Consider the following 23754-nt stretch of genomic DNA (forward strand, 5'->3'; position numbering starts at 1 on the left):
GCTAGATAATAATTCGAATTTAAATTAAATGAGACAAATTAACCTTCATCTTTTTAAAACAATAACAAAAAGAAAATATGTTGGCTTTTTTCATATCTATTGGAATTTAAAAGAGGAAAAAAAAGTGAAAAAGCCAACGGCACGCAGTGTTCCTAAGTGGTCTCCCTCCCAAGTACTGACTGCGCTCGACGCTGCTTAACTTCGGTGATCCGACGAGAACCGGTGTTTTCAGCGTGATATGGCCGTTGCCGAGAGTGCTAGATAATAATTCGAATTTAAATTAAGTGAGACAAATTGACCTTCATCTTTTTAAAACAATAACAAAAAGAAAATATGTTTGCTTTTTTCATATCTATAGGAATTTAAAAGAGGAAAAAAAAGTGAAAAAGCCAACTGCACGCAGTGTTCCTAAGTGGTCTCCCTCCCAAGTACTGACTGCGCTCGACGCTTCTTAACTTCGGTGATCGGACGAGAACCGGTGTTTTCAGCGTGATATGGCCGTTGCCGAGAGTGCTAGATAATAATTCGAATTTAAATTAAGTGAGACAAATTAACCATCATCTTTTTAAAACAATAACAAAAAGAAAATATGTTTGCTTTTTTCATATCTATTGGAATTTAAAAGAGAAAAAAAGTGAAAAAGCCAACGGCACGCAGTGTTCCTAAGTGGTCTCCCTTCCAAGTACTGACTGCGCTCGACGCTGCTTAACTTCGGTGATCCGACGAGAACCGGTGTTTTCAGCGTGATATGGCCGTTGCCGAGAGTGCTAGATAATAATTCGAATTTAAATTAAGTGAGACAAATTGACCTTCATCTTTTTAATACAATAACAAAAAGAAAATATGTTTGCTTTTTTCATATCTATAGGAATTTAAAAGAGGAAAAAAATAGTGAAAAAGCCAACGGCACACAGTGTTCCTAAGTGGTCTCCCTCCCAAGTACTGACTGCGCTCGACGCTGCTTAACTTCGGTGCTCGGACGGAACCGGTGTTTTCAGCGTGGTATGGCCGTTGCCGAGAGTGCTATTTAATAATTCGAATTTAAATGAAGTGAGACAAATTAACCTTCATCTTTTTAAAACAATAGCAAAAAGAAAATATGTTGGCTTTTTTTCATATCTATTGGAATTTAAAAGAGGAAAAAACAGTGAAAAAGCCAACGGCACGCAGTGTTCCTAAGTGGTCTCCCTCCCAAGTACTGACTGCGCTCGACGCTGCTTAACTTCGGTGATCCGACGAGAACCGGTGTTTTCAGCGTGATATGGCCGTTGCCGAGAGTGCTAGATAATAATTCGAATTTAAATTAAGTGAGACAAATTAACCATCATCTTTTTAAAACAATAACAAAAAGAAAATATGTTTGCTTTTTTCATATCTATTGGAATTTAAAAGAGGAAAAAAAAGTGAAAAAGCCAACGGCACGCAGTGTTCCTAAGTGGTCTCCCTCCCAAGTACTGACTGCGCTCGACGCTTCTTAACTTCGGTGATCGGACGAGAACCGGTGTTTTCAGCGTGATATGGCCGTTGCCGAGAGTGCTAGATAATAATTCGAATTTAAATTAAGTGAGACAAATTAACCATCATCTTTTTAAAACAATAACAAAAAGAAAATATGTTTGCTTTTTTCATATCTATTGGAATTTAAAAGAGGAAAAAAAAGTGAAAAAGCCAACGGCACGCAGTGTTCCTAAGTGGTCTCCCTCCCAAGTACTGACTGCGCTCGACGCTGCTTAACTTCGGTGATCCGACGAGAACCGGTGTTTTCAACGTGATATGGCCGTTGCCGAGAGTGCTAGATAATAATTCGAATTTAAATTAAGTGAGACAAATTAACCATCATCTTTTTAAAACAATAACAAAAAGAAAATATGTTTGCTTTTTTCATATTTATTGGAATTTAAAAGAGGAAAAAAAAGTGAAAAAGCCAACGGCACGCAGTGTTCCTAAGTGGTCTCCCTCCCAAGTACTGACTGCGCTCGACGCTTCTTAACTTCGGTGATCGGACGAGAACCGGTGTTTTCAGCGTGATATGGCCGTTGCCGAGAGTGCTAGATAATAATTCGAATTTAAATTAAGTGAGACAAATTAACCATCATCTTTTTAAAACAATAACAAAAAGAAAATATGTTTGCTTTTTTCATATCTATTGGAATTTAAAAGAGAAAAAAAGTGAAAAAGCCAACGGCACGCAGTGTTCCTAAGTGGTCTCCCTTCCAAGTACTGACTGCGCTCGACGCTGCTTAACTTCGGTGATCCGACGAGAACCGGTGTTTTCAGCGTGATATGGCCGTTGCCGAGAGTGCTAGATAATAATTTGAATTTAAATTAAGTGAGACAAATTGACCTTCATCTTTTTAATACAATAACAAAAAGAAAATATGTTTGCTTTTTTCATATCTATAGGAATTTAAAAGAGGAAAAAAATAGTGAAAAAGCCAACGGCACACAGTGTTCCTAAGTGGTCTCCCTCCCAAGTACTGACTGCGCTCGACGCTGCTTAACTTCGGTGATCGGACGAGAACCGGTGTTTTCAGCGTGATATGGCTGTTGCCGAGAGTGCTATTTAATAATTCGAATTTAATTAACCTTCATCTTTATAAATCAATAAGAAAAAGAAGATTTGTTTGCTTTTTTCATATCTCATGGAATTTAAAAGAGGAAATAAAAGTGAAAAAGCCAACGGCACGCAAAGTTTACAAGTACTGACTGCGCTCGACGCTGCTTAACTTCGGTGATCGGACGAGAACCGGTGTTTTCAGCGTGATATGGCCGTTGCCGAGAGTGCTAGATAATAATTCGAATTTAAATTAAGTGAGACAAATTAACCATCATCTTTTTAAAACAATAACAAAAAGAAAATATGTTTGCTTTTTTCATATCTATTGGAATTTAAAAGAGGAAAAAAAAGTGAAAAAGCCAACGGCACGCAGTGTTCCTAAGTGGTCTCCCTCCCAAGTACTGACTGCGCTCGACGCTTCTTAACTTCGGTGATCGGACGAGAACCGGTGTTTTCAGCGTGATATGGCCGTTGCCGAGAGTGCTAGATAATAAGTCGAATTTAAATTAAGTGAGACAAATTAACCATCATCTTTTTAAAACAATAACAAAAAGAAAATATGTTTGCTTTTTTCATATCTATTGGAATTTAAAAGAGGAAAAAAAGTGAAAAAGCCAACGGCACGCAGTGTTCCTAAGTGGTCTCCCTCCCAAGTACTGACTGCGCTCGACGCTTCTTAACTTCGGTGATCGGACGAGAACCGGTGTTTTCAGCGTGATATGGCCGTTGCCGAGAGTGCTAGATAATAATTCGAATTTAAATTAAGTGAGACAAATTAACCATCATCTTTTTAAAACAATAACAAAAAGAAAATATGTTTGCTTTTTTCATATCTATTGGAATTTAAAAGAGGAAAAAAAAGTGAAAAAGCCAACGGCACGCAGTGTTCCTAAGTGGTCTCCCTCCCAAGTACTGACTGCGCTCGACGCTTCTTAACTTCGGTGATCGGACGAGAACCGGTGTTTTCAGCGTGATATGGCCGTTGCCGAGAGTGCTAGATAATAATTCGAATTTAAATTAAGTGAGACAAATTAACCATCATCTTTTTAAAACAATAACAAAAAGAAAATATGTTTGCTTTTTTCATATCTATTGGAATTTAAAAGAGGAAAAAAAAGTGAAAATCCCAACGGCACGCAGTGTTCCTAAGTGGTCTCCCTCCCAAGTTCTGACTGCGCTCGACGCTGCTTAACTGCGGTGATCGGACGAGAACCTGTGTTTTCAGCGTGATATGGCCGTTGCCGAGAGTGCTAGATAATAATTCGAATTTAAATTAAGTGAGACAAATTAACCATCATCTTTTTAAAACAATAACAAAAATAAAATATGTTTGCTTTTTTCATATCTATTGGAATTTAAAAGAGGAAAAAAAAGTGAAAATCCCAACGGCACGCAGTGTTCCTAAGTGGTCTCCCTCCCAAGTACTGACTGCGCTCGACGCTGCTTAACTTCGGTGATCCGACGAGAACCGGTGTTTTCAGCGTGATATGGCCGTTGCCGAGAGTGCTATATAATAATTCGAATTTAAATTAAGTGAGACAAATTAACCTTCATCTTTTTAAAACAATAACAAAAAGAAAATATGTTGGCTTTTTTCATATCTATTGGAATTTAAAAGAGGAAAAAAAAGTGAAAAAGCCAACGGCACGCAGTGTTCCTAAGTGGTCTCCCTCCCAAGTACTGACTGCGCTCGACGCTGCTTAACTTCGGTGCTCGGACGAGAACCGGTGTTTTCAGCGTGGTATGGCCGTTGCCGAGAGTGCTATTTAATAATTCGAATTTAAATTAAGTGAGACAAATTAACCTTCATCTTTTTAAAACAATAACAAAAAGAAAATATGTTGGCTTTTTTCATATCTATTGGAATTTAAAAGAGGAAAAAAAAGTGAAAAAGCCAACGGCACGCAGTATTCCTAAGTGGTCTCCCTCCCAAGTACTGACTGCGCTCGACGCTGCTTAACTTCGGTGATCCGACGAGAACCGGTGTTTTCAGCGTGATATGGCCGTTGCCGAGAGTGCTAGATAATAATTCGAATTTAAATTAAGTGAGACAAATTGACCTTCATCTTTTTAAAACAATAACAAAAAGAAAATATGTTTGCTTTTTTCATATCTATAGGAATTTAAAAGAGGAAAAAAAAGTGAAAAAGCCAACTGCACGCAGTGTTCCTAAGTGGTCTCCCTCCCAAGTACTGACTGCGCTCGACGCTTCTTAACTTCGGTGATCGGACGAGAACCGGTGTTTTCGGCGTGATATGGCCGTTGCCGAGAGTGCTAGATAATAATTCGAATTTAAATTAAGTGAGACAAATTAACCATCATCTTTTTAAAACAATAACAAAAAGAAAATATGTTTGCTTTTTTCATATCTATTGGAATTTAAAAGAGGAAAAAAAGTGAAAAAGCCAACGGCACGCAGTGTTCCTAAGTGGTCTCCCTACCAAGTACTGACTGCGCTCGACGCTGCTTAACTTCGGTGATCGGACGAAAACCGGTGTTTTCAGCGTGATATGGCCGTTGCCGAGAGTGGTATTTAATAATTCGAATTTAAATTAAGTGAGACAAATTAACCTTCATCTTTTTAAAACAATAACAAAAAGAAAATATGTTGGCTTTTTTCATATCTATAGGAATTTAAAAGAGGAAAAAAAAGTGAAAAAGCCAACGGCACGCAGTGTTCCTAAGTGGTCTCCCTCCCAAGTACTGACTGCGCTCGACGCTGCTTAACTTCGGTGCTCGGACGAGAACCGGTGTTTTCAGCGTGATATGGCCGTTGCCGAGAGTGCTATTTAATAATTCGAATTTAAATTAAGTGAGACAAATTAACCTTCATCTTTTTAAAACAATAACAAAAAGAAAATATGTTGGCTTTTTTCATATCTATTGGAATTTAAAAGAGAAAAAAAAGTGAAAAAGCCAACGGCACGCAGTGTTCCTAAGTGGTCTCCCTCCCAAGTACTGACTGCGCTCGACGCTGCTTAACTTCGGTGATCCGACGAGAACCGGTGTTTTCAGCGTGATATGGCCGTTGCTGAGAGTGCTAGATAATAATTCGAATTTAAATTAAGTGAGACAAATTAACCTTCATCTTTTTAAAACAATAACAAAAAGAAAATATGTTGGCTTTTTTCATATCTATTGGAATTTAAAAGAGGAAAAAAAAGTGAAAAAGCCAACGGCACGCAGTGTTCCTAAGTGGTCTCCCTCCCAAGTACTGACTGCGCTCGACGCTGCTTAACTTCGATGATCCGACGAGAACCGGTGTTTTCAGCGTGATATGGCCGTTGCCGAGAGTGCTAGATAATAATTCGAATTTAAATTAAGTGAGACAAATTGACCATCTTTTTAAAACAATAACAAAAAGAAAATATGTTTGCTTTTTTCATATCTATAGGAATTTAAAAGAGGAAAAAAAAGTGAAAAAGCCAACTGCACGCAGTGTTCCTAAGTGGTCTCCCTCCCAAGTACTGACTGCGCTCGACGCTTCTTAACTTCGGTGATCGGACGAGAACCGGTGTTTTCAGCGTGATATGGCCGTTGCCGAGAGTGCTAGATAATAATTCGAATTTAAATTAAGTGAGACAAATTAACCATCATCTTTTTAAAACAATAACAAAAAGAAAATATGTTTGCTTTTTTCATATCTATTGGAATTTAAAAGAGAAAAAAAGTGAAAAAGCCAACGGCACGCAGTGTTCCTAAGTGGTCTCCCTTCCAAGTACTGACTGCGCTCGACGCTGCTTAACTTCGGTGATCCGACGAGAACCGGTGTTTTCAGCGTGATATGGCCGTTGCCGAGAGTGCTAGATAATAATTCGAATTTAAATTAAGTGAGACAAATTGACCTTCATCTTTTTAATACAATAACAAAAAGAAAATATGTTTGCTTTTTTCATATCTATAGGAATTTAAAAGAGGAAAAAAATAGTGAAAAAGCCAACGGCACACAGTGTTCCTAAGTGGTCTCCCTCCCAAGTACTGACTGCGCTCGACGCTGCTTAACTTCGGTGCTCGGACGGAACCGGTGTTTTCAGCGTGGTATGGCCGTTGCCGAGAGTGCTATTTAATAATTCGAATTTAAATGAAGTGAGACAAATTAACCTTCATCTTTTTAAAACAATAACAAAAAGAAAATATGTTGGCTTTTTTCATATCTATTGGAATTTAAAAGAGGAAAAAAAAGTGAAAAAGCCAACGACACGCAGTGTTCCTAAGTGGTCTCCCTCCCAAGTACTGACTGCGCTCGACGCTGCTTAACTTCGGTGATCCGACGAGAACCGGTGTTTTCAGCGTGATATGGCCGTTGCCGAGAGTGCTAGATAATAATTCGAATTTAAATTAAGTGAGACAAATTGACCTTCATCTTTTTAAAACAATAACAAAAAGAAAATATGTTTGCTTTTTTCATATCTATAGGAATTTAAAAGAGGAAAAAAAAGTGAAAAAGCCAACTGCACGCAGTGTTCCTAAGTGGTCTCCCTCCCAAGTACTGACTGCGCTCGACGCTTCTTAACTTCGGTGATCGGACGAGAACCGGTGTTTTCAGCGTGATATGGCCGTTGCCGAGAGTGCTAGATAATAATTCGAATTTAATTTAAGTGAGACAAATTAACCATCATCTTTTTAAAACAATAACAAAAAGAAAATATGTTTGCTTTTTTCATATCTATTGGAATTTAAAAGAGAAAAAAAGTGAAAAAGCCAACGGCACGCAGTGTTCCTAAGTGGTCTCCCTTCCAAGTACTGACTGCGCTCGACGCTGCTTAACTTCGGTGATCCGACGAGAACCGGTGTTTTCAGCGTGATATGGCCGTTGCCGAGAGTGCTAGATAATAATTCGAATTTAAATTAAGTGAGACAAATTGACCTTCATCTTTTTAATACAATAACAAAAAGAAAATATGTTTGCTTTTTTCATATCTATAGGAATTTAAAAGAGGAAAAAAATAGTGAAAAAGCCAACGGCACACAGTGTTCCTAAGTGGTCTCCCTCCCAAGTACTGACTGCGCTCGACGCTGCTTAACTTCGGTGATCGGACGAGAACCGGTGTTTTCAGCGTGATATGGCTGTTGCCGAGAGTGCTATTTAATAATTCGAATCCTATGAAAAACATTAACATGTACAAAAATGGGCCAAGCCTCGCCTCGTGACCTCTCCGCCGTAAAACGTTCTGAGATCCCATGTAGAGCCAAGTCTGCCTTTTGTTCTCATTCAATCGCCAATTGAACAATTATGTTATAAATTAAGTCCTTTTCCTAATTAATAACCAATATTCTTTGACTCTATCATTATTATACATCTTTGTTCGTATCAAAAATATCGTGACTTGGCAATCGCAGGTAAGTAATATTAAAAGGAAGTCGAGGGATATTCACTAAATCGTTGCCTATTTTAAAATAATCGAAGGGGATGACCTGCTCTTGCCAAGTCACGATATTTTTGATACGAACAAAGATGTATAATAATGATAGAGTCAAAGAATATTGGTTATTAATTAGGAAAAGGACTTAATTTATAACATAATTGTTCAATTGGCGATTGAATGAGAACAAAAGGCAGACTTGGCTCTACATGGGATCTCAGAACGTTTTACGGCGGAGAGGTCACGAGGCGAGGCTTGGCCCATTTTTGTACATGTTAATGTTTTTCATAGGATCTCACTTCTTTTTGTAGACCCTCGGTAGTTATATTAAAACAAGACCCTCTCGTGGTACTTCGTTTGCCAATATAATCGCTAACGTTTGTCCTTATTTACGCTGAATTAGCCCTTTCGACCCGCAGAGAATATGTGATAAAGATTGTACGCGATATCCTAATATAAGAATGTAGCATCAGTTACAACTTTCGGTCAACTTTGGACCATTACGTCCTTTCATCAAGAACACACACTATTTCTGTTGAAAAGACGGCAGCGCCATCTAGTTTTAAAATTAAGAACTAAAGAACAATTTTATAAAAATTTCGGGATGTTTTAATTTTTCTGTGCTTTATAAAATAAATTAAAACTAAATCCTGAATTTTAAGTTTCTATCTACCCTAGAAGTACCTTAGAATTTTGATGATCGGTGAGTGAGTGAGTGAGTGACAAAATAAGGTAAATTTCACCTTCGATATATCGAAAAGTATATAGGGTAGGAACTTGAAATTTGGAAACTATAGCTAGGATTGACAGTCCTCGCGGCAAGCAAAATTTCAGACTTTTACCTGTACCCATCACGAAGTTACAGTGGGCTTAAAAGTGCCACGAGTTGCTTCGAGAAAAGGATGTCAGTGCTCGACTTGGCTGGGAGCACTGCCGTGCTCCCAGATTTAAATGAAGTGAGACAAATTAACCTTCATCTTTTTAAAACAATAACAAAAAGAAAATATGTTGGCTTTTTTCATATCTATTGGAATTTAAAAGAGGAAAAAAAAGTGAAAAAGCCAACGACACGCAGTGTTCCTAAGTGGTCTCCCTCCCAAGTACTGACTGCGCTCGACGCTGCTTAACTTCGGTGATCCGACGAGAACCGGTGTTTTCAGCGTGATATGGCCGTTGCCGAGAGTGCTAGATAATAATTCGAATTTAAATTAAGTGAGACAAATTGACCTTCATCTTTTTAAAACAATAACAAAAAGAAAATATGTTTGCTTTTTTCATATCTATAGGAATTTAAAAGAGGAAAAAAAAGTGAAAAAGCCAACTGCACGCAGTGTTCCTAAGTGGTCTCCCTCCCAAGTACTGACTGCGCTCGACGCTTCTTAACTTCGGTGATCGGACGAGAACCGGTGTTTTCAGCGTGATATGGCCGTTGCCGAGAGTGCTAGATAATAATTCGAATTTAATTTAAGTGAGACAAATTAACCATCATCTTTTTAAAACAATAACAAAAAGAAAATATGTTTGCTTTTTTCATATCTATTGGAATTTAAAAGAGAAAAAAAGTGAAAAAGCCAACGGCACGCAGTGTTCCTAAGTGGTCTCCCTTCCAAGTACTGACTGCGCTCGACGCTGCTTAACTTCGGTGATCCGACGAGAACCGGTGTTTTCAGCGTGATATGGCCGTTGCCGAGAGTGCTAGATAATAATTCGAATTTAAATTAAGTGAGACAAATTGACCTTCATCTTTTTAATACAATAACAAAAAGAAAATATGTTTGCTTTTTTCATATCTATAGGAATTTAAAAGAGGAAAAAAATAGTGAAAAAGCCAACGGCACACAGTGTTCCTAAGTGGTCTCCCTCCCAAGTACTGACTGCGCTCGACGCTGCTTAACTTCGGTGATCGGACGAGAACCGGTGTTTTCAGCGTGATATGGCTGTTGCCGAGAGTGCTATTTAATAATTCGAATTTAATTAACCTTCATCTTTATAAATCAATAAGAAAAAGAAGGTTTGTTTGCTTTTTTCATATCTCATGGAATTTAAAAGAGGAAATAAAAGTGAAAAAGCCAACGGCACGCAAAGTTTACAAGTACTGACTGCGCTCTACGCTGCTTAACTTCGGTGATCGGACGAGAACCGGTGTTTTCAGCGTGATATGGCCGTTGCCGAGAGTGCTAGATAATAATTCGAATTTAAATTAAGTGAGACAAATTAACCATCATCTTTTTAAAACAATAACAAAAAGAAAATATGTTTGCTTTTTTCATATCCATTGGAATTTAAAAGAGGAAAAAAAAGTGAAAAAGCCAACGGCACGCAGTGTTCCTAAGTGGTCTCCCTCCCAAGTACTGACTGCGCTCGACGCTTCTTAACTTCGGTGATCGGACGAGAACCGGTGTTTTCAGCGTGATATGGCCGTTGCCGAGAGTGCTAGATAATAAGTCGAATTTAAATTAAGTGAGACAAATTAACCATCATCTTTTTAAAACAATAACAAAAAGAAAATATGTTTGCTTTTTTCATATCTATAGGAATTTAAAAGAGGAAAAAAAAGTGAAAAAGCCAACTGCACGCAGTGTTCCTAAGTGGTCTCCCTCCCAAGTACTGACTGCGCTCGACGCTTCTTAACTTCGGTGATCGGACGAGAACCGGTGTTTTCAGCGTGATATGGCCGTTGCCGAGAGTGCTAGATAATAATTCGAATTTAAATTAAGTGAGACAAATTAACCATCATCTTTATAAAACAATAACAAAAAGAAAATATGTTTGCTTTTTTCATATCTATTGGAATTTAAAAGAGAAAAAAAGTGAAAAAGCCAACGGCACGCAGTGTTCCTAAGTGGTCTCCCTTCCAAGTACTGACTGCGCTCGACGCTGCTTAACTTCGGTGATCCGACGAGAACCGGTGTTTTCAGCGTGATATGGCCGTTGCCGAGAGTGCTAGATAATAATTCGAATTTAAATTAAGTGAGACAAATTGACCTTCATCTTTTTAATACAATAACAAAAAGAAAATATGTTTGCTTTTTTCATATCTATAGGAATTTAAAAGAGGAAAAAAATAGTGAAAAAGCCAACGGCACACAGTGTTCCTAAGTGGTCTCCCTCCCAAGTACTGACTGCGCTCGACGCTGCTTAACTTCGGTGATCGGACGAGAACCGGTGTTTTCAGCGTGATATGGCTGTTGCCGAGAGTGCTATTTAATAATTCGAATTTAATTAACCTTCATCTTTATAAATCAATAAGAAAAAGAAGGTTTGTTTGCTTTTTTCATATCTCATGGAATTTAAAAGAGGAAATAAAAGTGAAAAAGCCAACGGCACGCAAAGTTTACAAGTACTGACTGCGCTCGACGCTGCTTAACTTCGGTGATCGGACGAGAACCGGTGTTTTCAGCGTGATATGGCCGTTGCCGAGAGTGCTAGATAATAATTCGAATTTAAATTAAGTGAGACAAATTAACCATCATCTTTTTAAAACAATAACAAAAAGAAAATATGTTTGCTTTTTTCATATCTATTGGAATTTAAAAGAGGAAAAAAAAGTGAAAAAGCCAACGGCACGCAGTGTTCCTAAGTGGTCTCCCTCCCAAGTACTGACTGCGCTCGACGCTTCTTAACTTCGGTGATCGGACGAGAACCGGTGTTTTCAGCGTGATATGGCCGTTGCCGAGAGTGCTAGATAATAATTCGAATTTAAATTAAGTGAGACAAATTAACCATCATCTTTTTAAAACAATAACAAAAAGAAAATATGTTTGCTTTTTTCATATCTATTGGAATTTAAAAGAGGAAAAAAAAGTGAAAAAGCCAACGGCACGCAGTGTTCCTAAGTGGTCTCCCTCCCAAGTACTGACTGCGCTCGACGCTTCTTAACTTCGGTGATCGGACGAGAACCGGTGTTTTCAGCGTGATATGGCCGTTGCCGAGAGTGCTAGATAATAAGTCGAATTTAAATTAAGTGAGACAAATTAACCATCATCTTTTTAAAACAATAACAAAAAGAAAATATGTTTGCTTTTTTCATATCTATTGGAATTTAAAAGAGGAAAAAAAAGTGAAAAAGCCAACGGCACGCAGTGTTCCTAAGTGGTCTCCCTCCCAAGTACTGACTGCGCTCGACGCTTCTTAACTTCGGTGATCGGACGAGAACCGGTGTTTTCAGCGTGATATGGCCGTTGCCGAGAGTGCTAGATAATAAGTCGAATTTAAATTAAGTGAGACAAATTAACCATCATCTTTTTAAAACAATAACAAAAAGAAAATATGTTTGCTTTTTTCATATCTATTGGAATTTAAAAGAGGAAAAAAAGTGAAAAAGCCAACGGCACGCAGTGTTCCTAAGTGGTCTCCCTCCCAAGTACTGACTGCGCTCGACGCTTCTTAACTTCGGTGATCGGACGAGAACCGGTGTTTTCAGCGTGATATGGCCGTTGCCGAGAGTGCTAGATAATAATTCGAATTTAAATTAAGTGAGACAAATTAACCATCATCTTTTTAAAACAATAACAAAAAGAAAATATGTTTGCTTTTTTCATATCTATTGGAATTTAAAAGAGGAAAAAAAAGTGAAAAAGCCAACGGCACGCAGTGTTCCTAAGTGGTCTCCCTCCCAAGTACTGACTGCGCTCGACGCTTCTTAACTTCGGTGATCGGACGAGAACCGGTGTTTTCAGCGTGATATGGCCGTTGCCGAGAGTGCTAGATAATAAGTCGAATTTAAATTAAGTGAGACAAATTAACCATCATCTTTTTAAAACAATAACAAAAAGAAAATATGTTTGCTTTTTTCATATCTATTGGAATTTAAAAGAGGAAAAAAAAGTGAAAAAGCCAACGGCACGCAGTGTTCCTAAGTGGTCTCCCTCCCAAGTACTGACTGCGCTCGACGCTTCTTAACTTCGGTGATCGGACGAGAACCGGTGTTTTCAGCGTGATATGGCCGTTGCCGAGAGTGCTAGATAATAATTCGAATTTAAATTAAGTGAGACAAATTGACCTTCATCTTTTTAATACAATAACAAAAAGAAAATATGTTTGCTTTTTTCATATCTATAGGAATTTAAAAGAGGAAAAAAATAGTGAAAAAGCCAACGGCACACAGTGTTCCTAAGTGGTCTCCCTCCCAAGTACTGACTGCGCTCGACGCTGCTTAACTTCGGTGATCGGACGAGAACCGGTGTTTTCAGCGTGATATGGCTGTTGCCGAGAGTGCTATTTAATAATTCGAATTTAATTAACCTTCATCTTTATAAATCAATAAGAAAAAGAAGGTTTGTTTGCTTTTTTCATATCTCATGGAATTTAAAAGAGGAAATAAAAGTGAAAAAGCCAACGGCACGCAAAGTTTACAAGTACTGACTGCGCTCGACGCTGCTTAACTTCGGTGATCGGACGAGAACCGGTGTTTTCAGCGTGATATGGCCGTTGCCGAGAGTGCTAGATAATAATTCGAATTTAAATTAAGTGAGACAAATTAACCATCATCTTTTTAAAACAATAACAAAAAGAAAATATGTTTGCTTTTTTCATATCTATTGGAATTTAAAAGAGGAAAAAAAAGTGAAAAAGCCAACGGCACGCAGTGTTCCTAAGTGGTCTCCCTCCCAAGTACTGACTGCGCTCGACGCTTCTTAACTTCGGTGATCGGACGAGAACCGGTGTTTTCAGCGTGATATGGCCGTTGCCGAGAGTGCTAGATAATAAGTCGAATTTAAATTAAGTGAGACAAATTAACCATCATCTTTTTAAAACAATAACAAAAAGAAAATATGTTTGCTTTTTTCATATCTATTGGAATTTAAAAGAGGAAAAAAAGTGAAAAAGCCAACGGCACGCAGTGTTCCTAAGTGGTCTCCCTCCCAAGTACTGACTGCGCTCGACGCTTCTTAACTTCGGTGATCGGACGAGAACCGGTGTTTTCAGCGTGATATGGCCGTTGCCGAGAGTGCTAGATAATAATTCGAATTTAAATTAAGTGAGACAAATTAACCATCATCTTTTTAAAACAATAACAAAAAGAAAATATGTTTGCTTTTTTCATATCTATTGGAATTTAAAAGAGGAAAAAAAAGTGAAAAAGCCAACGGCACGCAGTGTTCCTAAGTGGTCTCCCTCCCAAGTACTGACTGCGCTCGACGCTTCTTAACTTCGGTGATCGGACGAGAACCGGTGTTTTCAGCGTGATATGGCCGTTGCCGAGAGTGCTAGATAATAAGTCGAATTTAAATTAAGTGAGACAAATTAACCATCATCTTTTTAAAACAATAACAAAAAGAAAATATGTTTGCTTTTTTCATATCTATTGGAATTTAAAAGAGGAAAAAAAGTGAAAAAGCCAACGGCACGCAGTGTTCCTAAGTGGTCTCCCTCCCAAGTACTGACTGCGCTCTACGCTGCTTAACTTCGGTGATCGGACGAGAACCGGTGTTTTCAGCGTGATATGGCCGTTGCCGAGAGTGCTAGATAATAATTCGAATTTAAATTAAGTGAGACAAATTAACCATCATCTTTTTAAAACAATAACAAAAAGAAAATATGTTTGCTTTTTTCATATCCATTGGAATTTAAAAGAGGAAAAAAAAGTGAAAAAGCCAACGGCACGCAGTGTTCCTAAGTGGTCTCCCTCCCAAGTACTGACTGCGCTCGACGCTTCTTAACTTCGGTGATCGGACGAGAACCGGTGTTTTCAGCGTGATATGGCCGTTGCCGAGAGTGCTAGATAATAAGTCGAATTTAAATTAAGTGAGACAAATTAACCATCATCTTTTTAAAACAATAACAAAAAGAAAATATGTTTGCTTTTTTCATATCTATAGGAATTTAAAAGAGGAAAAAAAAGTGAAAAAGCCAACTGCACGCAGTGTTCCTAAGTGGTCTCCCTCCCAAGTACTGACTGCGCTCGACGCTTCTTAACTTCGGTGATCGGACGAGAACCGGTGTTTTCAGCGTGATATGGCCGTTGCCGAGAGTGCTAGATAATAATTCGAATTTAAATTAAGTGAGACAAATTAACCATCATCTTTATAAAACAATAACAAAAAGAAAATATGTTTGCTTTTTTCATATCTATTGGAATTTAAAAGAGAAAAAAAGTGAAAAAGCCAACGGCACGCAGTGTTCCTAAGTGGTCTCCCTTCCAAGTACTGACTGCGCTCGACGCTGCTTAACTTCGGTGATCCGACGAGAACCGGTGTTTTCAGCGTGATATGGCCGTTGCCGAGAGTGCTAGATAATAATTCGAATTTAAATTAAGTGAGACAAATTGACCTTCATCTTTTTAATACAATAACAAAAAGAAAATATGTTTGCTTTTTTCATATCTATAGGAATTTAAAAGAGGAAAAAAATAGTGAAAAAGCCAACGGCACACAGTGTTCCTAAGTGGTCTCCCTCCCAAGTACTGACTGCGCTCGACGCTGCTTAACTTCGGTGATCGGACGAGAACCGGTGTTTTCAGCGTGATATGGCTGTTGCCGAGAGTGCTATTTAATAATTCGAATTTAATTAACCTTCATCTTTATAAATCAATAAGAAAAAGAAGGTTTGTTTGCTTTTTTCATATCTCATGGAATTTAAAAGAGGAAATAAAAGTGAAAAAGCCAACGGCACGCAAAGTTTACAAGTACTGACTGCGCTCGACGCTGCTTAACTTCGGTGATCGGACGAGAACCGGTGTTTTCAGCGTGATATGGCCGTTGCCGAGAGTGCTAGATAATAATTCGAATTTAAATTAAGTGAGACAAATTAACCATCATCTTTTTAAAACAATAACAAAAAGAAAATATGTTTGCTTTTTTCATATCTATTGGAATTTAAAAGAGGAAAAAAAAGTGAAAAAGCCAACGGCACGCAGTGTTCCTAAGTGGTCTCCCTCCCAAGTACTGACTGCGCTCGACGCTTCTTAACTTCGGTGATCGGACGAGAACCGGTGTTTTCAGCGTGATATGGCCGTTGCCGAGAGTGCTAGATAATAAGTCGAATTTAAATTAAGTGAGACAAATTAACCATCATCTTTTTAAAACAATAACAAAAAGAAAATATGTTTGCTTTTTTCATATCTATTGGAATTTAAAAGAGGAAAAAAAGTGAAAAAGCCAACGGCACGCAGTGTTCCTAAGTGGTCTCCCTCCCAAGTACTGACTGCGCTCGACGCTTCTTAACTTCGGTGATCGGACGAGAACCGGTGTTTTCAGCGTGATATGGCCGTTGCCGAGAGTGCTAGATAATAATTCGAATTTAAATTAAGTGAGACAAATTAACCATCATCTTTTTAAAACAATAACAAAAAGAAAATATGTTTGCTTTTTTCATATCTATTGGAATTTAAAAGAGGAAAAAAAAGTGAAAAAGCCAACGGCACGCAGTGTTCCTAAGTGGTCTCCCTCCCAAGTACTGACTGCGCTCGACGCTTCTTAACTTCGGTGATCGGACGAGAACCGGTGTTTTCAGCGTGATATGGCCGTTGCCGAGAGTGCTAGATAATAAGTCGAATTTAAATTAAGTGAGACAAATTAACCATCATCTTTTTAAAACAATAACAAAAAGAAAATATGTTTGCTTTTTTCATATCTATTGGAATTTAAAAGAGGAAAAAAAGTGAAAAAGCCAACGGCACGCAGTGTTCCTAAGTGGTCTCCCTCCCAAGTACTGACTGCGCTCGACGCTTCTTAACTTCGGTGATCGGACGAGAACCGGTGTTTTCAGCGTGATATGGCCGTTGCCGAGAGTGCTAGATAATAATTCGAATTTAAATTAAGTGAGACAAATTAACCATCATCTTTTTAAAACAATAACAAAAAGAAAATATGTTTGCTTTTTTCATATCTATTGGAATTTAAAAGAGGAAAAAAAAGTGAAAAAGCCAACGGCACGCAGTGTTTCTAAGTGGTCTCCCTCCCAAGTACTGACTGCGCTCGACGCTTCTTAACTTCGGTGATCGGACGAGAACCGGTGTTTTCAGCGTGATATGGCCGTTGCCGAGAGTGCTAGATAATAATTCGAATTTAAATTAAGTGAGACAAATTAACCATCATCTTTTTAAAACAATAACAAAAAGAAAATATGTTTGCTTTTTTCATATCTATTGGAATTTAAAAGAGGAAAAAAAAGTGAAAATCCCAACGGCACGCAGTCTTCCTAAGTGGTCTCCCTCCCAAGTACTGACTGCGCTCGACGCTGCTTAACTGCGGTGATCGGACGAGAACCTGTGTTTTCAGCGTGATATGGCCGTTGCCGAGAGTGCTAGATAATAATTCGAATTTAAATTAAGTGAGACAAATTGACCTTCATCTTTTTAATACAATAACAAAAAGAAAATATGTTTGCTTTTTTCATATCTATAGGAATTTAAAAGAGGAAAAAAATAGTGAAAAAGCCAACGGCACACAGTGTTCCTAAGTGGTCTCCCTCCCAAGTACTGACTGCGCTCGACGCTTCTTAACTTCGGTGATCGGACGAGAACCGGTGTTTTCAGCGTGATATGGCCGTTGCCGAGAGTGCTAGATAATAAGTCGAATTTAAATTAAGTGAGACAAATTAACCATCATCTTTTTAAAACAATAACAAAAAGAAAATATGTTTGCTTTTTTCATATCTATTGGAATTTAAAAGAGGAAAAAAAGTGAAAAAGCCAACGGCACGCAGTGTTCCTAAGTGGTCTCCCTCCCAAGTACTGACTGCGCTCGACGCTTCTTAACTTCGGTGATCGGACGAGAACCGGTGTTTTCAGCGTGATATGGCCGTTGCCGAGAGTGCTAGATAATAATTCGAATTTAAATTAAGTGAGACAAATTAACCATCATCTTTTTAAAACAATAACAAAAAGAAAATATGTTTGCTTTTTTCATATCTATAGGAATTTAAAAGAGGAAAAAAATAGTGAAAAAGCCAACGGCACACAGTGTTCCTAAGTGGTCTCCCTCCCAAGTACTGACTGCGCTCGACGCTGCTTAACTTCGGTGATCGGACGATAACCGGTGTTTTCAGCGTGATATGGCTGTTGCCGAGAGTGCTATTTAATAATTCGAATTTAATTAACCTTCATCTTTATAAATCAATAAGAAAAAGAAGATTTGTTTGCTTTTTTCATATCTCATGGAATTTAAAAGAGGAAATAAAAGTGAAAAAGCCAACGGCACGCAAAGTTTACAAGTACTGACTGCGCTCGACGCTGCTTAACTTCGGTGATCGGACGAGAACCGGTGTTTTCAGCGTGATATGGCCGTTGCCGAGAGTGCTAGATAATAATTCGAATTTAAATTAAGTGAGACAAATTAACCATCATCTTTTTAAAACAATAACAAAAAGAAAATATGTTTGCTTTTTTCATATCTATTGGAATTTAAAAGAGGAAAAAAAAGTGAAAAAGCCAACGGCACGCAGTGTTCCTAAGTGGTCTCCCTCCCAAGTACTGACTGCGCTCGACGCTTCTTAACTTCGGTGATCGGACGAGAACCGGTGTTTTCAGCGTGATATGGCCGTTGCCGAGAGTGCTAGATAATAAGTCGAATTTAAATTAAGTGAGACAAATTAACCATCATCTTTTTAAAACAATAACAAAAAGAAAATATGTTTGCTTTTTTCATATCTATTGGAATTTAAAAGAGGAAAAAAAGTGAAAAAGCCAACGGCACGCAGTGTTCCTAAGTGGTCTCCCTCCCAAGTACTGACTGCGCTCGACGCTTCTTAACTTCGGTGATCGGACGAGAACCGGTGTTTTCAGCGTGATATGGCCGTTGCCGAGAGTGCTAGATAATAATTCGAATTTAAATTAAGTGAGACAAATTAACCATCATCTTTTTAAAACAATAACAAAAAGAAAATATGTTTGCTTTTTTCATATCTATTGGAATTTAAAAGAGGAAAAAAAAGTGAAAAAGCCAACGGCACGCAGTGTTCCTAAGTGGTCTCCCTCCCAAGTACTGACTGCGCTCGACGCTTCTTAACTTCGGTGATCGGACGAGAACCGGTGTTTTCAGCGTGATATGGCCGTTGCCGAGAGTGCTAGATAATAAGTCGAATTTAAATTAAGTGAGACAAATTAACCATCATCTTTTTAAAACAATAACAAAAAGAAAATATGTTTGCTTTTTTCATATCTATTGGAATTTAAAAGAGGAAAAAAAGTGAAAAAGCCAACGGCACGCAGTGTTCCTAAGTGGTCTCCCTCCCAAGTACTGACTGCGCTCGACGCTTCTTAACTTCGGTGATCGGACGAGAACCGGTGTTTTCAGCGTGATATGGCCGTTGCCGAGAGTGCTAGATAATAATTCGAATTTAAATTAAGTGAGACAAATTAACCATCATCTTTTTAAAACAATAACAAAAAGAAAATATGTTTGCTTTTTTCATATCTATTGGAATTTAAAAGAGGAAAAAAAAGTGAAAAAGCCAACGGCACGCAGTGTTTCTAAGTGGTCTCCCTCCCAAGTACTGACTGCGCTCGACGCTTCTTAACTTCGGTGATCGGACGAGAACCGGTGTTTTCAGCGTGATATGGCCGTTGCCGAGAGTGCTAGATAATAATTCGAATTTAAATTAAGTGAGACAAATTAACCATCATCTTTTTAAAACAATAACAAAAAGAAAATATGTTTGCTTTTTTCATATCTATTGGAATTTAAAAGAGGAAAAAAAAGTGAAAATCCCAACGGCACGCAGTGTTCCTTAGTGGTCTCCCTCCCAAGTACTGACTGCGCTCGACGCTGCTTAACTGCGGTGATCGGACGAGAACCTGTGTTTTCAGCGTGATATGGCCGTTGCCGAGAGTGCTAGATAATAATTCGAATTTAAATTAAGTGAGACAAATTGACCTTCATCTTTTTAATACAATAACAAAAAGAAAATATGTTTGCTTTTTTCATATCTATAGGAATTTAAAAGAGGAAAAAAATAGTGAAAAAGCCAACGGCACACAGTGTTCCTAAGTGGTCTCCCTCCCAAGTACTGACTGCGCTCGACGCTGCTTAACTTCGGTGATCGGACGAGAACCGGTGTTTTCAGCGTGATATGGCTGTTGCCGAGAGTGCTATTTAATAATTCGAATTTAATTAACCTTCATCTTTATAAATCAATAAGAAAAAGAAGATTTGTTTGCTTTTTTCATATCTCATGGAATTTAAAAGAGGAAATAAAAGTGAAAAAGCCAACGGCACGCAAAGTTTACAAGTACTGACTGCGCTCGACGCTGCTTAACTTCGGTGATCGGACGAGAACCGGTGTTTTCAGCGTGATATGGCCGTTGCCGAGAGTGCTAGATAATAATTCGAATTTAAATTAAGTGAGACAAATTAACCATCATCTTTTTAAAACAATAACAAAAAGAAAATATGTTTGCTTTTTTCATATCTATTGGAATTTAAAAGAGGAAAAAAAAGTGAAAAAGCCAACGGCACGCAGTGTTCCTAAGTGGTCTCCCTCCCAAGTACTGACTGCGCTCGACGCTTCTTAACTTCGGTGATCGGACGAGAACCGGTGTTTTCAGCGTGATATGGCCGTTGCCGAGAGTGCTAGATAATAAGTCGAATTTAAATTAAGTGAGACAAATTAACCATCATCTTTTTAAAACAATAACAAAAAGAAAATATGTTTGCTTTTTTCATATCTATTGGAATTTAAAAGAGGAAAAAAAGTGAAAAAGCCAACGGCACGCAGTGTTCCTAAGTGGTCTCCCTCCCAAGTACTGACTGCGCTCGACGCTTCTTAACTTCGGTGATCGGACGAGAACCGGTGTTTTCAGCGTGATATGGCCGTTGCCGAGAGTGCTAGATAATAATTCGAATTTAAATTAAGTGAGACAAATTGACCTTCATCTTTTTAATACAATAACAAAAAGAAAATATGTTTGCTTTTTTCATATCTATAGGAATTTAAAAGAGGAAAAAAATAGTGAAAAAGCCAACGGCACACAGTGTTCCTAAGTGGTCTCCCTCCCAAGTACTGACTGCGCTCGACGCTGCTTAACTTCGGTGCTCGGACGGAACCGGTGTTTTCAGCGTGGTATGGCCGTTGCCGAGAGTGCTATTTAATAATTCGAATTTAAATGAAGTGAGACAAATTAACCTTCATCTTTTTAAAACAATAACAAAAAGAAAATATGTTTGCTTTTTTCATATCTATAGGAATTTAAAAGAGGAAAAAAAAGTGAAAAAGCCAACGGCACGCAGTGTTCCTAAGTGGTCTCCCTCCCAAGTACTGACTGCGCTCGACGCTTCTTAACTTCGGTGATCGGACGAGAACCGGTGTTTTCAGCGTGATATGGCCGTTGCCGAGAGTGCTAGATAATAAGTCGAATTTAAATTAAGTGAGACAAATTAACCATCATCTTTTTAAAACAATAACAAAAAGAAAATATGTTTGCTTTTTTCATATCTATTGGAATTTAAAAGAGAAAAAAAGTGAAAAAGCCAACGGCACGCAGTGTTCCTAAGTGGTCTCCCTTCCAAGTACTGACTGCGCTCGACGCTGCTTAACTTCGGTGATCCGACGAGAACCGGTGTTTTCAGCGTGATATGGCCGTTGCCGAGAGTGCTAGATAATAATTCGAATTTAAATTAAGTGAGACAAATTGACCTTCATCTTTTTAATACAATAACAAAAAGAAAATACGTTTGCTTTTTTCATATCTATAGGAATTTAAAAGAGGAAAAAAATAGTGAAAAAGCCAACGGCACACAGTGTTCCTAAGTGGTCTCCCTCCCAAGTACTGACTGCGCTCGACGCTGCTTAACTTCGGTGATCGGACGAGAACCGGTGTTTTCAGCGTGATATGGCTGTTGCCGAGAGTGCTATTTAATAATTCGAATTTAATTAACCTTCATCTTTATAAATCAATAAGAAAAAGAAGATTTGTTTGCTTTTTTCATATCTCATGGAATTTAAAAGAGGAAATAAAAGTGAAAAAGCCAACGGCACGCAAAGTTTACAAGTACTGACTGCGCTCGACGCTGCTTAACTTCGGTGATCGGACGAGAACCGGTGTTTTCAGCGTGATATGGCCGTTGCCGAGAGTGCTAGATAATAATTCGAATTTAAATTAAGTGAGACAAATTAACCATCATCTTTTTAAAACAATAACAAAAAGAAAATATGTTTGCTTTTTTCATATCTATTGGAATTTAAAAGAGGAAAAAAAAGTGAAAAAGCCAACGGCACGCAGTGTTCCTAAGTGGTCTCCCTCCCAAGTACTGACTGCGCTCGACGCTTCTTAACTTCGGTGATCGGACGAGAACCGGTGTTTTCAGCGTGATATGGCCGTTGCCGAGAGTGCTAGATAATAAGTCGAATTTAAATTAAGTGAGACAAATTAACCATCATCTTTTTAAAACAATAACAAAAAGAAAATATGTTTGCTTTTTTCATATCTATTGGAATTTAAAAGAGGAAAAAAAGTGAAAAAGCCAACGGCACGCAGTGTTCCTAAGTGGTCTCCCTCCCAAGTACTGACTGCGCTCGACGCTTCTTAACTTCGGTGATCGGACGAGAACCGGTGTTTTCAGCGTGATATGGCCGTTGCCGAGAGTGCTAGATAATAATTCGAATTTAAATTAAGTGAGACAAATTAACCATCATCTTTTTAAAACAATAACAAAAAGAAAATATGTTTGCTTTTTTCATATCTATTGGAATTTAAAAGAGGAAAAAAAAGTGAAAAAGCCAACGGCACGCAGTGTTCCTAAGTGGTCTCCCTCCCAAGTACTGACTGCGCTCGACGCTTCTTAACTTCGGTGATCGGACGAGAACCGGTGTTTTCAGCGTGATATGGCCGTTGCCGAGAGTGCTAGATAATAATTCGAATTTAAATTAAGTGAGACAAATTAACCATCATCTTTTTAAAACAATAACAAAAATAAAATATGTTTGCTTTTTTCATATCTATTGGAATTTAAAAGAGGAAAAAAAAGTGAAAATCCCAACGGCACGCAGTGTTCCTAAGTGGTCTCCCTCCCAAGTACTGACTGCGCTCGACGCTGCTTAACTTCGGTGATCCGACGAGAACCGGTGTTTTCAGCGTGATATGGCCGTTGCCGAGAGTGCTATATAATAATTCGAATTTAAATTAAGTGAGACAAATTAACCTTCATCTTTTTAAAACAATAACAAAAAGAAAATATGTTGGCTTTTTTCATATCTATTGGAATTTAAAAGAGGAAAAAAAAGTGAAAAAGCCAACGGCACGCAGTGTTCCTAAGTGGTCTCCCTCCCAAGTACTGACTGCGCTCGACGCTGCTTAACTTCGGTGCTCGGACGAGAACCGGTGTTTTCAGCGTGGTATGGCCGTTGCCGAGAGTGCTATTTAATAGTTCGAATTTAAATTAAGTGAGACAAATTAACCTTCATCTTTTTAAAACAATAACAAAAAGAAAATATGTTGGCTTTTTTCATATCTATTGGAATTTAAAAGAGGAAAAAAAAGTGAAAAAGCCAACGGCACGCAGTATTCCTAAGTGGTCTCCCTCCCAAGTACTGACTGCGCTCGACGCTGCTTAACTTCGGTGATCCGACGAGAACCGGTGTTTTCAGCGTGATATGGCCGTTGCCGAGAGTGCTAGATAATAATTCGAATTTAAATTAAGTGAGACAAATTGACCTTCATCTTTTTAAAACAATAACAAAAAGAAAATATGTTTGCTTTTTTCATATCTATAGGAATTTAAAAGAGGAAAAAAAAGTGAAAAAGCCAACTGCACGCAGTGTTCCTAAGTGGTCTCCCTCCCAAGTACTGACTGCGCTCGACGCTTCTTAACTTCGGTGATCGGACGAGAACCGGTGTTTTCAGCGTGATATGGCCGTTGCCGAGAGTGCTAGATAATAATTCGAATTTAAATTAAG

At 38.3% G+C, this 23754-nt stretch overlaps 49 non-coding genes and 40 pseudogenes across 49 annotated transcripts; all 89 read right to left on the minus strand.

The window, feature by feature from the left end:
• Window positions 1-131: 131 nt before the first annotated feature.
• LOC149660315 (5S ribosomal RNA) lies at window positions 132-250 on the minus strand. Its single transcript, XR_016369625.1, has one exon. It is a non-coding gene; the product is annotated as a 5S ribosomal RNA (ribosomal RNA).
• A 137-nt stretch (window positions 251-387) lies between these two features.
• On the minus strand, window positions 388-506 carry LOC149660316 (5S ribosomal RNA; annotated as a pseudogene).
• A 135-nt stretch (window positions 507-641) lies between these two features.
• On the minus strand, window positions 642-760 carry LOC149660317 (5S ribosomal RNA). The gene has a single exon (XR_016369648.1). It is a non-coding gene; the product is annotated as a 5S ribosomal RNA (ribosomal RNA).
• Window positions 761-898: 138 nt separating this feature from the next.
• Window positions 899-1016, minus strand: LOC149660318 (5S ribosomal RNA; annotated as a pseudogene).
• Window positions 1017-1154: 138 nt separating this feature from the next.
• LOC149660319 (5S ribosomal RNA) lies at window positions 1155-1273 on the minus strand. Its single transcript, XR_016369626.1, has one exon. It is a non-coding gene; the product is annotated as a 5S ribosomal RNA (ribosomal RNA).
• A 137-nt stretch (window positions 1274-1410) lies between these two features.
• On the minus strand, window positions 1411-1529 carry LOC149660320 (5S ribosomal RNA). Its single transcript, XR_016369153.1, has one exon. It is a non-coding gene; the product is annotated as a 5S ribosomal RNA (ribosomal RNA).
• Window positions 1530-1666: 137 nt separating this feature from the next.
• Window positions 1667-1785, minus strand: LOC149660321 (5S ribosomal RNA). Its single transcript, XR_016369759.1, has one exon. It is a non-coding gene; the product is annotated as a 5S ribosomal RNA (ribosomal RNA).
• Window positions 1786-1922: 137 nt separating this feature from the next.
• Window positions 1923-2041, minus strand: LOC149660322 (5S ribosomal RNA). The gene has a single exon (XR_016369154.1). It is a non-coding gene; the product is annotated as a 5S ribosomal RNA (ribosomal RNA).
• A 135-nt stretch (window positions 2042-2176) lies between these two features.
• LOC149660323 (5S ribosomal RNA) lies at window positions 2177-2295 on the minus strand. Its single transcript, XR_016369650.1, has one exon. It is a non-coding gene; the product is annotated as a 5S ribosomal RNA (ribosomal RNA).
• Window positions 2296-2433: 138 nt separating this feature from the next.
• On the minus strand, window positions 2434-2552 carry LOC149660324 (5S ribosomal RNA; annotated as a pseudogene).
• A 122-nt stretch (window positions 2553-2674) lies between these two features.
• On the minus strand, window positions 2675-2777 carry LOC149660325 (5S ribosomal RNA; annotated as a pseudogene).
• Window positions 2778-2914: 137 nt separating this feature from the next.
• LOC149660326 (5S ribosomal RNA) lies at window positions 2915-3033 on the minus strand. Its single transcript, XR_016369155.1, has one exon. It is a non-coding gene; the product is annotated as a 5S ribosomal RNA (ribosomal RNA).
• Window positions 3034-3169: 136 nt separating this feature from the next.
• On the minus strand, window positions 3170-3288 carry LOC149660327 (5S ribosomal RNA). Its single transcript, XR_016369156.1, has one exon. It is a non-coding gene; the product is annotated as a 5S ribosomal RNA (ribosomal RNA).
• Window positions 3289-3425: 137 nt separating this feature from the next.
• On the minus strand, window positions 3426-3544 carry LOC149660328 (5S ribosomal RNA). Its single transcript, XR_016369157.1, has one exon. It is a non-coding gene; the product is annotated as a 5S ribosomal RNA (ribosomal RNA).
• A 137-nt stretch (window positions 3545-3681) lies between these two features.
• On the minus strand, window positions 3682-3800 carry LOC149660329 (5S ribosomal RNA; annotated as a pseudogene).
• Window positions 3801-3937: 137 nt separating this feature from the next.
• LOC149660330 (5S ribosomal RNA) lies at window positions 3938-4056 on the minus strand (annotated as a pseudogene).
• Window positions 4057-4193: 137 nt separating this feature from the next.
• On the minus strand, window positions 4194-4312 carry LOC149660331 (5S ribosomal RNA). The gene has a single exon (XR_016369242.1). It is a non-coding gene; the product is annotated as a 5S ribosomal RNA (ribosomal RNA).
• Window positions 4313-4449: 137 nt separating this feature from the next.
• Window positions 4450-4568, minus strand: LOC149660332 (5S ribosomal RNA). The gene has a single exon (XR_016369577.1). It is a non-coding gene; the product is annotated as a 5S ribosomal RNA (ribosomal RNA).
• A 137-nt stretch (window positions 4569-4705) lies between these two features.
• Window positions 4706-4824, minus strand: LOC149660333 (5S ribosomal RNA; annotated as a pseudogene).
• Window positions 4825-4960: 136 nt separating this feature from the next.
• Window positions 4961-5079, minus strand: LOC149660334 (5S ribosomal RNA). Its single transcript, XR_016369701.1, has one exon. It is a non-coding gene; the product is annotated as a 5S ribosomal RNA (ribosomal RNA).
• A 137-nt stretch (window positions 5080-5216) lies between these two features.
• Window positions 5217-5335, minus strand: LOC149660335 (5S ribosomal RNA). The gene has a single exon (XR_016369503.1). It is a non-coding gene; the product is annotated as a 5S ribosomal RNA (ribosomal RNA).
• Window positions 5336-5471: 136 nt separating this feature from the next.
• On the minus strand, window positions 5472-5590 carry LOC149660336 (5S ribosomal RNA; annotated as a pseudogene).
• A 137-nt stretch (window positions 5591-5727) lies between these two features.
• LOC149660337 (5S ribosomal RNA) lies at window positions 5728-5846 on the minus strand (annotated as a pseudogene).
• Window positions 5847-5980: 134 nt separating this feature from the next.
• LOC149660338 (5S ribosomal RNA) lies at window positions 5981-6099 on the minus strand (annotated as a pseudogene).
• Window positions 6100-6234: 135 nt separating this feature from the next.
• LOC149660339 (5S ribosomal RNA) lies at window positions 6235-6353 on the minus strand. Its single transcript, XR_016369651.1, has one exon. It is a non-coding gene; the product is annotated as a 5S ribosomal RNA (ribosomal RNA).
• A 138-nt stretch (window positions 6354-6491) lies between these two features.
• LOC149660340 (5S ribosomal RNA) lies at window positions 6492-6609 on the minus strand (annotated as a pseudogene).
• Window positions 6610-6746: 137 nt separating this feature from the next.
• LOC149660341 (5S ribosomal RNA) lies at window positions 6747-6865 on the minus strand (annotated as a pseudogene).
• Window positions 6866-7002: 137 nt separating this feature from the next.
• On the minus strand, window positions 7003-7121 carry LOC149660342 (5S ribosomal RNA; annotated as a pseudogene).
• A 135-nt stretch (window positions 7122-7256) lies between these two features.
• Window positions 7257-7375, minus strand: LOC149660343 (5S ribosomal RNA). Its single transcript, XR_016369652.1, has one exon. It is a non-coding gene; the product is annotated as a 5S ribosomal RNA (ribosomal RNA).
• A 138-nt stretch (window positions 7376-7513) lies between these two features.
• Window positions 7514-7632, minus strand: LOC149660344 (5S ribosomal RNA; annotated as a pseudogene).
• A 1347-nt stretch (window positions 7633-8979) lies between these two features.
• Window positions 8980-9098, minus strand: LOC149660345 (5S ribosomal RNA; annotated as a pseudogene).
• Window positions 9099-9235: 137 nt separating this feature from the next.
• Window positions 9236-9354, minus strand: LOC149660346 (5S ribosomal RNA; annotated as a pseudogene).
• A 135-nt stretch (window positions 9355-9489) lies between these two features.
• LOC149660347 (5S ribosomal RNA) lies at window positions 9490-9608 on the minus strand. The gene has a single exon (XR_016369653.1). It is a non-coding gene; the product is annotated as a 5S ribosomal RNA (ribosomal RNA).
• A 138-nt stretch (window positions 9609-9746) lies between these two features.
• On the minus strand, window positions 9747-9865 carry LOC149660348 (5S ribosomal RNA; annotated as a pseudogene).
• A 122-nt stretch (window positions 9866-9987) lies between these two features.
• Window positions 9988-10090, minus strand: LOC149660349 (5S ribosomal RNA; annotated as a pseudogene).
• A 137-nt stretch (window positions 10091-10227) lies between these two features.
• On the minus strand, window positions 10228-10346 carry LOC149660350 (5S ribosomal RNA). The gene has a single exon (XR_016369158.1). It is a non-coding gene; the product is annotated as a 5S ribosomal RNA (ribosomal RNA).
• A 137-nt stretch (window positions 10347-10483) lies between these two features.
• On the minus strand, window positions 10484-10602 carry LOC149660351 (5S ribosomal RNA; annotated as a pseudogene).
• A 135-nt stretch (window positions 10603-10737) lies between these two features.
• On the minus strand, window positions 10738-10856 carry LOC149660352 (5S ribosomal RNA). Its single transcript, XR_016369654.1, has one exon. It is a non-coding gene; the product is annotated as a 5S ribosomal RNA (ribosomal RNA).
• Window positions 10857-10994: 138 nt separating this feature from the next.
• LOC149660353 (5S ribosomal RNA) lies at window positions 10995-11113 on the minus strand (annotated as a pseudogene).
• A 122-nt stretch (window positions 11114-11235) lies between these two features.
• LOC149660354 (5S ribosomal RNA) lies at window positions 11236-11338 on the minus strand (annotated as a pseudogene).
• Window positions 11339-11475: 137 nt separating this feature from the next.
• LOC149660355 (5S ribosomal RNA) lies at window positions 11476-11594 on the minus strand. The gene has a single exon (XR_016369159.1). It is a non-coding gene; the product is annotated as a 5S ribosomal RNA (ribosomal RNA).
• Window positions 11595-11731: 137 nt separating this feature from the next.
• On the minus strand, window positions 11732-11850 carry LOC149660356 (5S ribosomal RNA). The gene has a single exon (XR_016369161.1). It is a non-coding gene; the product is annotated as a 5S ribosomal RNA (ribosomal RNA).
• A 137-nt stretch (window positions 11851-11987) lies between these two features.
• On the minus strand, window positions 11988-12106 carry LOC149660357 (5S ribosomal RNA). Its single transcript, XR_016369162.1, has one exon. It is a non-coding gene; the product is annotated as a 5S ribosomal RNA (ribosomal RNA).
• A 136-nt stretch (window positions 12107-12242) lies between these two features.
• Window positions 12243-12361, minus strand: LOC149660358 (5S ribosomal RNA). Its single transcript, XR_016369163.1, has one exon. It is a non-coding gene; the product is annotated as a 5S ribosomal RNA (ribosomal RNA).
• A 137-nt stretch (window positions 12362-12498) lies between these two features.
• On the minus strand, window positions 12499-12617 carry LOC149660359 (5S ribosomal RNA). Its single transcript, XR_016369164.1, has one exon. It is a non-coding gene; the product is annotated as a 5S ribosomal RNA (ribosomal RNA).
• A 137-nt stretch (window positions 12618-12754) lies between these two features.
• On the minus strand, window positions 12755-12873 carry LOC149660360 (5S ribosomal RNA). The gene has a single exon (XR_016369165.1). It is a non-coding gene; the product is annotated as a 5S ribosomal RNA (ribosomal RNA).
• Window positions 12874-13011: 138 nt separating this feature from the next.
• Window positions 13012-13130, minus strand: LOC149660361 (5S ribosomal RNA; annotated as a pseudogene).
• Window positions 13131-13252: 122 nt separating this feature from the next.
• LOC149660362 (5S ribosomal RNA) lies at window positions 13253-13355 on the minus strand (annotated as a pseudogene).
• A 137-nt stretch (window positions 13356-13492) lies between these two features.
• LOC149660363 (5S ribosomal RNA) lies at window positions 13493-13611 on the minus strand. The gene has a single exon (XR_016369166.1). It is a non-coding gene; the product is annotated as a 5S ribosomal RNA (ribosomal RNA).
• A 136-nt stretch (window positions 13612-13747) lies between these two features.
• LOC149660364 (5S ribosomal RNA) lies at window positions 13748-13866 on the minus strand. The gene has a single exon (XR_016369167.1). It is a non-coding gene; the product is annotated as a 5S ribosomal RNA (ribosomal RNA).
• A 137-nt stretch (window positions 13867-14003) lies between these two features.
• On the minus strand, window positions 14004-14122 carry LOC149660365 (5S ribosomal RNA). The gene has a single exon (XR_016369168.1). It is a non-coding gene; the product is annotated as a 5S ribosomal RNA (ribosomal RNA).
• Window positions 14123-14258: 136 nt separating this feature from the next.
• Window positions 14259-14377, minus strand: LOC149660366 (5S ribosomal RNA). The gene has a single exon (XR_016369281.1). It is a non-coding gene; the product is annotated as a 5S ribosomal RNA (ribosomal RNA).
• Window positions 14378-14514: 137 nt separating this feature from the next.
• Window positions 14515-14633, minus strand: LOC149660367 (5S ribosomal RNA). The gene has a single exon (XR_016369169.1). It is a non-coding gene; the product is annotated as a 5S ribosomal RNA (ribosomal RNA).
• Window positions 14634-14770: 137 nt separating this feature from the next.
• Window positions 14771-14889, minus strand: LOC149660368 (5S ribosomal RNA; annotated as a pseudogene).
• Window positions 14890-15024: 135 nt separating this feature from the next.
• On the minus strand, window positions 15025-15143 carry LOC149660369 (5S ribosomal RNA). The gene has a single exon (XR_016369656.1). It is a non-coding gene; the product is annotated as a 5S ribosomal RNA (ribosomal RNA).
• A 138-nt stretch (window positions 15144-15281) lies between these two features.
• On the minus strand, window positions 15282-15400 carry LOC149660370 (5S ribosomal RNA; annotated as a pseudogene).
• Window positions 15401-15522: 122 nt separating this feature from the next.
• Window positions 15523-15625, minus strand: LOC149660371 (5S ribosomal RNA; annotated as a pseudogene).
• A 137-nt stretch (window positions 15626-15762) lies between these two features.
• Window positions 15763-15881, minus strand: LOC149660372 (5S ribosomal RNA). Its single transcript, XR_016369170.1, has one exon. It is a non-coding gene; the product is annotated as a 5S ribosomal RNA (ribosomal RNA).
• Window positions 15882-16017: 136 nt separating this feature from the next.
• Window positions 16018-16136, minus strand: LOC149660373 (5S ribosomal RNA). Its single transcript, XR_016369172.1, has one exon. It is a non-coding gene; the product is annotated as a 5S ribosomal RNA (ribosomal RNA).
• A 137-nt stretch (window positions 16137-16273) lies between these two features.
• Window positions 16274-16392, minus strand: LOC149660374 (5S ribosomal RNA). Its single transcript, XR_016369174.1, has one exon. It is a non-coding gene; the product is annotated as a 5S ribosomal RNA (ribosomal RNA).
• Window positions 16393-16528: 136 nt separating this feature from the next.
• LOC149660375 (5S ribosomal RNA) lies at window positions 16529-16647 on the minus strand. Its single transcript, XR_016369175.1, has one exon. It is a non-coding gene; the product is annotated as a 5S ribosomal RNA (ribosomal RNA).
• A 137-nt stretch (window positions 16648-16784) lies between these two features.
• On the minus strand, window positions 16785-16903 carry LOC149660376 (5S ribosomal RNA; annotated as a pseudogene).
• Window positions 16904-17040: 137 nt separating this feature from the next.
• Window positions 17041-17159, minus strand: LOC149660377 (5S ribosomal RNA; annotated as a pseudogene).
• A 138-nt stretch (window positions 17160-17297) lies between these two features.
• On the minus strand, window positions 17298-17416 carry LOC149660378 (5S ribosomal RNA; annotated as a pseudogene).
• Window positions 17417-17552: 136 nt separating this feature from the next.
• On the minus strand, window positions 17553-17671 carry LOC149660379 (5S ribosomal RNA). Its single transcript, XR_016369176.1, has one exon. It is a non-coding gene; the product is annotated as a 5S ribosomal RNA (ribosomal RNA).
• A 138-nt stretch (window positions 17672-17809) lies between these two features.
• Window positions 17810-17928, minus strand: LOC149660380 (5S ribosomal RNA; annotated as a pseudogene).
• Window positions 17929-18050: 122 nt separating this feature from the next.
• Window positions 18051-18153, minus strand: LOC149660381 (5S ribosomal RNA; annotated as a pseudogene).
• Window positions 18154-18290: 137 nt separating this feature from the next.
• On the minus strand, window positions 18291-18409 carry LOC149660382 (5S ribosomal RNA). Its single transcript, XR_016369177.1, has one exon. It is a non-coding gene; the product is annotated as a 5S ribosomal RNA (ribosomal RNA).
• Window positions 18410-18545: 136 nt separating this feature from the next.
• On the minus strand, window positions 18546-18664 carry LOC149660383 (5S ribosomal RNA). Its single transcript, XR_016369178.1, has one exon. It is a non-coding gene; the product is annotated as a 5S ribosomal RNA (ribosomal RNA).
• Window positions 18665-18801: 137 nt separating this feature from the next.
• Window positions 18802-18920, minus strand: LOC149660384 (5S ribosomal RNA). The gene has a single exon (XR_016369179.1). It is a non-coding gene; the product is annotated as a 5S ribosomal RNA (ribosomal RNA).
• A 136-nt stretch (window positions 18921-19056) lies between these two features.
• On the minus strand, window positions 19057-19175 carry LOC149660385 (5S ribosomal RNA). Its single transcript, XR_016369180.1, has one exon. It is a non-coding gene; the product is annotated as a 5S ribosomal RNA (ribosomal RNA).
• A 137-nt stretch (window positions 19176-19312) lies between these two features.
• LOC149660386 (5S ribosomal RNA) lies at window positions 19313-19431 on the minus strand (annotated as a pseudogene).
• A 137-nt stretch (window positions 19432-19568) lies between these two features.
• On the minus strand, window positions 19569-19687 carry LOC149660387 (5S ribosomal RNA; annotated as a pseudogene).
• A 138-nt stretch (window positions 19688-19825) lies between these two features.
• On the minus strand, window positions 19826-19944 carry LOC149660388 (5S ribosomal RNA; annotated as a pseudogene).
• Window positions 19945-20066: 122 nt separating this feature from the next.
• Window positions 20067-20169, minus strand: LOC149660389 (5S ribosomal RNA; annotated as a pseudogene).
• Window positions 20170-20306: 137 nt separating this feature from the next.
• On the minus strand, window positions 20307-20425 carry LOC149660390 (5S ribosomal RNA). The gene has a single exon (XR_016369181.1). It is a non-coding gene; the product is annotated as a 5S ribosomal RNA (ribosomal RNA).
• A 136-nt stretch (window positions 20426-20561) lies between these two features.
• Window positions 20562-20680, minus strand: LOC149660391 (5S ribosomal RNA). Its single transcript, XR_016369182.1, has one exon. It is a non-coding gene; the product is annotated as a 5S ribosomal RNA (ribosomal RNA).
• A 138-nt stretch (window positions 20681-20818) lies between these two features.
• Window positions 20819-20936, minus strand: LOC149660392 (5S ribosomal RNA; annotated as a pseudogene).
• Window positions 20937-21073: 137 nt separating this feature from the next.
• Window positions 21074-21192, minus strand: LOC149660393 (5S ribosomal RNA). The gene has a single exon (XR_016369185.1). It is a non-coding gene; the product is annotated as a 5S ribosomal RNA (ribosomal RNA).
• Window positions 21193-21327: 135 nt separating this feature from the next.
• Window positions 21328-21446, minus strand: LOC149660394 (5S ribosomal RNA). The gene has a single exon (XR_016369657.1). It is a non-coding gene; the product is annotated as a 5S ribosomal RNA (ribosomal RNA).
• A 138-nt stretch (window positions 21447-21584) lies between these two features.
• LOC149660395 (5S ribosomal RNA) lies at window positions 21585-21703 on the minus strand (annotated as a pseudogene).
• A 122-nt stretch (window positions 21704-21825) lies between these two features.
• Window positions 21826-21928, minus strand: LOC149660396 (5S ribosomal RNA; annotated as a pseudogene).
• Window positions 21929-22065: 137 nt separating this feature from the next.
• Window positions 22066-22184, minus strand: LOC149660397 (5S ribosomal RNA). Its single transcript, XR_016369186.1, has one exon. It is a non-coding gene; the product is annotated as a 5S ribosomal RNA (ribosomal RNA).
• Window positions 22185-22320: 136 nt separating this feature from the next.
• LOC149660398 (5S ribosomal RNA) lies at window positions 22321-22439 on the minus strand. The gene has a single exon (XR_016369187.1). It is a non-coding gene; the product is annotated as a 5S ribosomal RNA (ribosomal RNA).
• Window positions 22440-22576: 137 nt separating this feature from the next.
• Window positions 22577-22695, minus strand: LOC149660399 (5S ribosomal RNA). The gene has a single exon (XR_016369188.1). It is a non-coding gene; the product is annotated as a 5S ribosomal RNA (ribosomal RNA).
• A 137-nt stretch (window positions 22696-22832) lies between these two features.
• LOC149660400 (5S ribosomal RNA) lies at window positions 22833-22951 on the minus strand (annotated as a pseudogene).
• Window positions 22952-23088: 137 nt separating this feature from the next.
• Window positions 23089-23207, minus strand: LOC149660401 (5S ribosomal RNA). Its single transcript, XR_016369243.1, has one exon. It is a non-coding gene; the product is annotated as a 5S ribosomal RNA (ribosomal RNA).
• A 137-nt stretch (window positions 23208-23344) lies between these two features.
• LOC149660402 (5S ribosomal RNA) lies at window positions 23345-23463 on the minus strand. The gene has a single exon (XR_016369578.1). It is a non-coding gene; the product is annotated as a 5S ribosomal RNA (ribosomal RNA).
• Window positions 23464-23600: 137 nt separating this feature from the next.
• Window positions 23601-23719, minus strand: LOC149660403 (5S ribosomal RNA; annotated as a pseudogene).
• Between the last annotated feature and the right edge of the window lie 35 nt (window positions 23720-23754).

The sequence above is a fragment of the Phalangium opilio genome, unplaced genomic scaffold, assembly GCF_054372755.1.
Source record: "Phalangium opilio isolate 3A_F unplaced genomic scaffold, DU_Popi_V2 ptg000070l_1, whole genome shotgun sequence".
Classification (NCBI taxonomy): Eukaryota; Metazoa; Arthropoda; class Arachnida; order Opiliones; family Phalangiidae; genus Phalangium; species Phalangium opilio.